This window comes from Elephantulus edwardii, unplaced genomic scaffold, assembly GCF_000299155.1.
Source record: "Elephantulus edwardii isolate Elephantulus edwardi_28Jun2011 unplaced genomic scaffold, EleEdw1.0 scaffold00110, whole genome shotgun sequence".
NCBI lineage: Eukaryota > Metazoa > Chordata > Mammalia > Macroscelidea > Macroscelididae > Elephantulus > Elephantulus edwardii.
The window spans coordinates 469,690-477,082 of record NW_006399860.1 but is presented as its reverse complement, the minus strand read 5'-3'; the positions used below and the strand labels follow the sequence as shown (position 1 = coordinate 477,082).

At 44.9% G+C, this 7,393-nt stretch overlaps 1 pseudogene; it reads left to right on the top strand.

Annotated features, from left to right (window-relative positions):
• The first annotated feature begins 6,757 nt into the window (after positions 1 to 6,757).
• Positions 6,758 to 7,126, top strand: LOC102877156 (annotated as a pseudogene).
• Positions 7,127 to 7,393: the final 267 nt, after the last annotated feature.

Genomic DNA, 7,393 nt, shown 5'->3' with positions numbered 1-7,393 from the left:
GCTGTCTTATCTTATTGCTGTATTCTATGTTATATGGCTGTGCCTCATGAACAATAGCTCTGAACTCTGCTTTATCCTGAGCCAATCTCACTGTCTCTGACATGTCTGCTCTTTTATATATCTTAAAATATCTCATTTAGAACTCCCTGACCCCTATGCCCATCTTACAGGTAAGAAACTGAGGTGTAGAAAGTTTAAATAACTTGACCAAGATCATGTACACAGCAAAGGAAGTGGTAGAGCTGGGTTACAGAGACTATTAACCCTTCAGAAAGGATGGACCTGGGGAACAACTTGTCATCAGAATAACTGTCAGACTCTGGCTTCATCCACCAAAAAGAGCTCTCTCACCTCTACCCACTGGGCAAGTACAGACTTCCCAGGAGAGAAGTTAGGCCAGATGACCTCTGGAGGCCCTTGCAGATGAGCAATCCTCAAGTTGCCCCTGGATAATTCTTCTTTCTCAGACTTCACTTGTTTTTCTTTCTGTAGCATCCAACAGGCTGCTCTGGACCTTTTGATTGCTTTCAGCTGTTGCCGTGGGACCAAGAGAGGCGTGTGCAAACCCCTGAAGGATTAGGGGTGCTGATGAGGCAGCCATCAGAAAACAGCATCATTTGATAGGCCTCACTATTTCACAAGTCTGCGCTGGTGCTAATAATCCAGGCTGAGTGCGACAGCCTCCACCTGCTCCCCCAGCTGCCCTGCCCTCTTCGTGACCCAGCCCTTCTTGTTTCCACCTGACCCTTCTCATAACTGTGCTGCTTTCATAATATTTTTTCAAACCTTCAAAGTGACTCCTATGTCATCTTCTCTTGTCTTGGTCAGAGGGCTAGAGGGTAAGAAGTCTACCTCCTGCTCCTTTGGAGAGCACTCCTGCCACATCCAAGTGAGAACTGTTCTTAAAATTCCGTGGATGAAGATTCTTCATGTTCCTTGTCAACGCATCTCCCTGCTTACAAATGTATGAGGCTGGGCATTTAGTGAGATGGAATTTCTTGGGGTAGGTTACCAGGGATTTGTTGGGATACATATAAGGATTGAAAGTGTTCAGTTCATCTAGCCCTGGGTGGGGAGTGTTTACCTTTTCTGTAAATGGTCAGATAGTGAATATTTTACGCAGACTATACCAGTTTCTGTTGCAACTACTCTTCTATTTCAACGTAAAAACAGCCGTAAAGCAAACCAAACCTATCCTGCTACCATGGAGTGAATTTTGACTCATAACAACCCTATAAGGGAGAGGATAACTGCCCCAAGGGTTCCCAAGGCTGAAGATCATTTAAGAAAGCAGACTGCCATGTTTTTCTCCCATGCAGTAGCTATTGGGTTCAAACCATTCATTGAACTTCTGGTAACAGTCAATTCCTTTAACCACTGAACTTGCAGGGAACTTTAAAAGTAGCCATCTCAAACTCAACTCAAATTCATTGTTGTAGATTTCAAACAAACTCATAGCTGATCCTCTAGCGGGTTTTCAGAGGCTGTGTATTACACAGGAAGAAACTACTTATCTTTCTTCTGCGATGCAATTGGTCGACTCAAATTGTGTGCCTTCAGATCGCAAATGCAACTCTTTTCTGTTTGTTTTTTGGGTTTTTTAAATATACTTTTTAATTATTATTAATTTTAATGAAAATTTACAAAGACTTTGGATTTCCATTCATGCATTGTTGCACTTTTCTTCCTGCCCATCCCTCCCCACAGTTCGTTCTTCTCTTTGAAAAGTAAAACAAAAAATTCTTTCATTGCTTTACAATCCCTCCCCCAAGTCCAGTCCACTGTGCAGCCTTCGATCTAGACTCCTGTCATGACAATGATATCTAATCACATATCCCTTTTAAACAGTTTTCTCCCTCATCTGTTTCAATGCACTATACATTATCCCATCATGCAACTCTTTATCCATAATATTAGCTGAAGGATATGGCTGTGTTCCAATAAAACTTTATTCATAAAAACAGCTTGTAAGAGGAATCGTTCCTAGTTTACTGACTTCTCCCCCTCTCCATGAGATGTCCTTTCTTTTTTTATTGTGATTTTTAATAAGTTTACCAAAAAATTGGATTTTCATTCATCTATTCGCTATTACACATTTTCTTCCCCCCCCCGCCCCCTTTCCAGTTCACTAAAAAAAAGGAAAAAATAAAATCATTCCTTGTTGCTTGCTGACTCCTGATGGTAAATTGTTAGGGATGGGGACTGGGAATAACACTGTAGCAGGCAGCAATGAACAGTTATGCTTAGGGGGCGCCTTGGTTCTACTGGGGCACCTATCTCGTTGTACCATAGGTAAGGAAGAGAGAGAGGACAGAACCTTTGGGTGACACTGTTCTGAAGCAGCCTGGAATAGTGGCCCTGAGTCTCAAGGGTAAGAAGCCTCACAGGCCTTCTGACAACAGCATTCTGCCCCTCTGACCTGCTCCGACAGCACTCTCCTTAAGAGAGGGAACCCACACAAATCTTTTCATTGGCTAACAGAACTTTACTCCTGCTGTGGGGGCTACAGATTTTTTTTTTCTTTTTATCCACTTAAGAAGAAAAGCCAATACCAAGCTTTTGAATATGGCTTTGGAGATAGGAAGGAGAAGGTCCTCGAAGAACAGTCTCAGATGTAACAACCTTCTTTCATTTTCTCTGGGGATACTTGATTGCTCTCTCTCTTTCTCCCCTGTTGTTGTTTTTGTTTTTGGATGCTATACAATTTCACCTCATAGTGACTCATGTGAAAAATTACAACTACCCCATAATTTTCTTGACTCCAATATTTATGAGAGGAGTTCACTAGATCATTCTCTGATGAAGCCACTATGTGAGTTTGAATTGCTGCACTTAAGGTTAACAGATGAATATGTAACCATTCATGCCACCAGGCTTCTTCTACTTTCTAAGCCTTCAATCATGTTGTTCTAGTCATCTAGAACACTCTATCTTCACTTAGCTAGCTCCCTCTCATCCTGCTAATTCCTCCAGGAAGCCTCCTCAGGTTGGTCCCCTTTCACAAATCTGAGCTGAAGTCTCTATATGGGTTCTTATTAGTCCGTAGCAAGTTGTGCTGTTAACCCTAAAGTTGTGAATTTCTGGTGGTTCCAACAGCTCCTGAGGAGAAAAAAAATGTGCAATCTCCTTCTATTTCAATTTATAACCTGAGAAACCTAGTGGAGGATGGTTATGAGTCAGAACCAAGACAACAGTGGTGAATGAGCGAGTGTGTAATGGGAAAGTTTAACCCCACCATGGTCTTCATCCCTTCTGTAAGGAAGTAAGTTAGACTGGAAAATAGGGGAAACAAGGACTCCCACACCTGGCACGTAGTAGTTACTCAGTAAATATTTATCAGCTGAATAAATGGATCTTCCCTGCGTCATTGAGTCGCATGCTTCCTTAACCACCATGAGAACACATGTGTCTACCACATTCTTTAGAAACTTGCCATGAAGTCTGGAAGCACAAACGTACTTCCTATATTTAAAGAGCCTGACCTTTCCCTTCAGATCTTGTTTCCACTAGGAAAAGTCCAAACATATGAGCCTCACATGTTCCAAGAGAGGTTTGAATGGCGACAGGTATATTGCCTTGCTGCGCCATCACTTGGGAAGTGAAGTCACAAGAGGAATATTTTCTTAGAATCTCTGTCTGGAATAGGGACCTCCTGTCTCTCTGTAGGGTTGGATGTAGGTATCATGTTATTTCTCTGTGACTTTGTTTCTTCCCCCTTTTATAAGTAAGAACACAGAGTATTTATGGATTTGGGGTGTGGGGGTGTGAAGGAACCCTCAAGAAAATGGCCATTTACCTCCAGAGTGTTTGAGGAATTTTCTTTCGAAAGAGTAGCTTTTTGTGTTCTTCAGAAAATCTAGTCATAATCGGGGTTAGCATTTGCACATCGCTGTAAGTGAACTTTGGCTCTTGCTAAGGGAAGATGAGCCAATATTTCAGCCTAAGCATTCTGATAAGACCTCTGGAGCCTCCCAAATATGTCTCCCAAAAAGCAGAAAGAAACTTCCAGAGTCATACCAATGTTTCTGGTTTCCCCAGAAATGAAGGGTAAAAGATGGAGATGGAGGCTTGAAAAACTGGGCTACCGTTGGAGAAATCAAGTCAAAAGAGCCAATGAAAATATAAATTCAAACAGCAGCTCACTTTCCCTTCCAGATCACCTTCAAGTGCCATGTCCCTCAGATTCTCCAGTGTGGTCACTGGAAGTGGTCACTTGGTGATTCCAGACTGGGATGGGGACCACCCTGTAGCCTGAGAGACTCAAGAGAGACTCCTGTGGCAGGAGAGGCAGACAAGAGGGATAGGGAATGAGAAATAGGCTTCCAGTGGATTCTGAGGATTTTCTGTTCTCTGTGTTCCTCTCTCTCCTCCTCTTGGGGAAACCCATCCTAGTGTCTTCTTTTTCTTCAGTGTTTGTCACAAATGGATATAATCACAGCTCTTGGGCACTGCCAAGTGAGCTGCTGCCTCCCTTGGTTTCAGGGTTCTGCATTTTTTATTGTTAACCTTTAAGGTATTATGGTGGGGAATGGGATGAGCCTGCCTGGTAGCTCTGCCAGGCCTTGGTTAAGAGCAAGGAATGTTTACGGCCTATTAAAAATAGATTGCAAGCAAATATATCATTCCCTTTCTATTTCTGGCTGTTTGCCTTTGACCTCTCACCTCCATGGAAGACCCTTGAGAACAGGGGTTCGATTTTGCTGAGATTCCCTTGAACGTCCCAGTCTCCTCAACTCCCTGCCCTGGGAGACCTGAACCCTATTCTCAGCTCTAGCTTCTCCTCACCTTCTCTCCTCAGGGAAGGGAGGGCAGAGAGCTTCTCTGGCAGAAAAGCTGCTGAGGCCATTAACAAAGTGCGCTGTCCTTGAAATGCTAGAGCTGAGGTGTTAAATCTTCTCCAACCAGTCAAGGGCAATTTGTAGGTAGTTGAGAAGGGATTGTCTGTTTCAAGTTCGGAGATTGGTCGTGGTAGCTAAGGGGCCCAGCCCCAGAGGTTTTGTGCCTGAATCAGCCACTCTGACCCTCTTGACTCCACTCCTGCCTACTTTGCTCCAGTCAATCTTCATCTCTCATTTGCCCACTTGATAAACATGAGGTGTGCTTAGTCTGCTCGGGTCTCTGCCCTGAAGGATCTTAGCTCTTGGCAAAACACCCAAGGCTGAATGATTTCTGGCAGGGCCCGGGCTGAGGTGCTATGGGGATAAACAGGGGGAGAGGAGACGCAGTCCTCCCTGGGGAGTTCCTGTGTGTCAGGAGAAGACATGTAGGCCCAGCATTTTGCAAATTTTGAGATACTTGTGTAGGGGGTGGGGGGCTAAGTCAGGAGGAATGACCTTAAGTAGGTTTCTACTGAGCAGGCTTTAAACACCCTTTGAGGAATGATGCTCAACATAAAGAAAGGTATCCAGACTCAATGGAGATTAATCCATCTAACAAGAAGACTCAGAGACAGAAAGGAGGGATCTTCTGTGGGAAGGATAACAAGCAAGTATGTAGGACAGAATAGAATCCAGCCTCACTGGTGCGATTTTTCCCACATTAGATCAGACGTGGGAGAGGATATGAAGCAAGAAAGGCTTCCTATATCAGGGAGGAGGTAACAATTATTAGACCACATTGTCTGACACTCAGTTGTGACTGTACGATGTGTTTGTGTGTGTGTGTGTGTGTGTGTGTGTGAGAGAGAGAGAGAGAGAGAGAGAGAAAGAGAGGGAGTCTTAAGTGAGTCAATATTATCCCTGAAGTATTTTGAGGGAGATTACCAGGAGTGTGCTCTTGGTGGGCTGAATGGCCAACATTTTAACTAGTAGTTAAGCACTTAATTATTTGCCCACATAGAGATTAATTCTTTCTTTTGAAAGGGGAGCTTTTAGGCTTGTGTGTTCTTCAGAAAATTTGTAATTGGTATTAGGATTTGTCCAATTACAAAATAACTACAGCCCACCACCACCACCGCTACCACCACCACCACTACCACCACCAAGCGCTAGGGGAATATGAACAAATTTTTCAGTCTAGGAGTTCTGATAATACCCCATGGGCCTTACAACCATCTCCTCAACAGCAGGAAAAACTTTCCAGATATTGTCCTACTGACCTTGACTTGCCCAGAAAGGATATGAGACAAACTAATTGCTAGAATTGTTAAGTGGGTGAGAATGTGGAGGATGGATGTATGTGCAGATACCAAAGTGGGTTGTGTGTGAGGGGACGAGAGTGAGAGGTGAGATGTGTGTAAGGGTGGCTATGGCTCTGGCTTTGACAGCAAGGGGGCAAGTGGAAATGTCTGCTGAGAGACATGGTCAGGAGTAAGGACCAGGGCACAGTGTGAAAATACAGTTAATTTGCAAAGAATGTAGGGTTGTGGGGTAGAAAAGGCCGTCCTGGACCTGTACCCTCATTTCCCACTAATCTCCTCTCAGACTCCAGCTCCACCTCTCTGCCTCCCTCTCTCCCAGGACCCCTTGCTCTCCCTGCCAGATGTCCTCCCACACCTCCACACACATTGTAACCTCCCTCATCTTGTTTCCTTCAAATCTCACTACATCTCCTCCACCCCAACACTTCCACCCACTCACATTTCACCTTCTATCCTGTCTTCAGAGCCACCAGTCTCAAAAAGGGATTAGGTTTTCCTCAGTTACTGCTAAGGTGCTGGGTGTGTCCGAGGAAGCTAAGGCTGCATTGGGGTGAAGCCCTCACTTCATCCGGTGACTAGTACCGCATCCAGCAGTCTTCAGCCTAGCACCACCACACCATGGCCTCCGTCTCTGAGCTCGCCTGCATCTACTCGGCCCTCATCCTGCATGACGATGAGGTGACAGTCACGGAGGATAAAATCAATGCCCTCATTAAGGAAGCTGGTGTCAACTTTGAGCCTTTCTGGCCTGGTCTGTTTGCAAAGGCTCTGGCAAATGTCAACATTGGGAGCCTCATCTGCAATGTGGGCGCTGGCGCTGGTGGACCTGCCCCAGCGGCCGGGGCCACACTGGCTGGAGGACCTGCCCCTCCCCCCCCACATCCCCGCCACCACTGCTGCTGCTCCAGCTGAGAGAAGAAAGTGGAAGCAAAGAAAGAAGAATCTGAAGAGTCTGATGATGAAATGGGATTTGCTCTTTTTGACTAAACTCCTTTTGTAACATGTTCAATGAAAAATCCTAAACTCTTCCAAAAAAAAAAAAAAAGGGATTGGAAGCAGGATGTAGACCTTCAACATGGTACCCAGTTAAGAGCACGAGCCCTCAGCCGCATGGCTTCCACAGAGGAAGAAACCCCACCCTTTTTTTTGGGGGGGTTCATTCATTCATTGTTGCACTGTTTTCTCCACCCTCATCCCCAGTTCGTTCTTCTTCCCCCCATGTCTGTTTTAATTGTCCAATTGCCACAGTGCTTG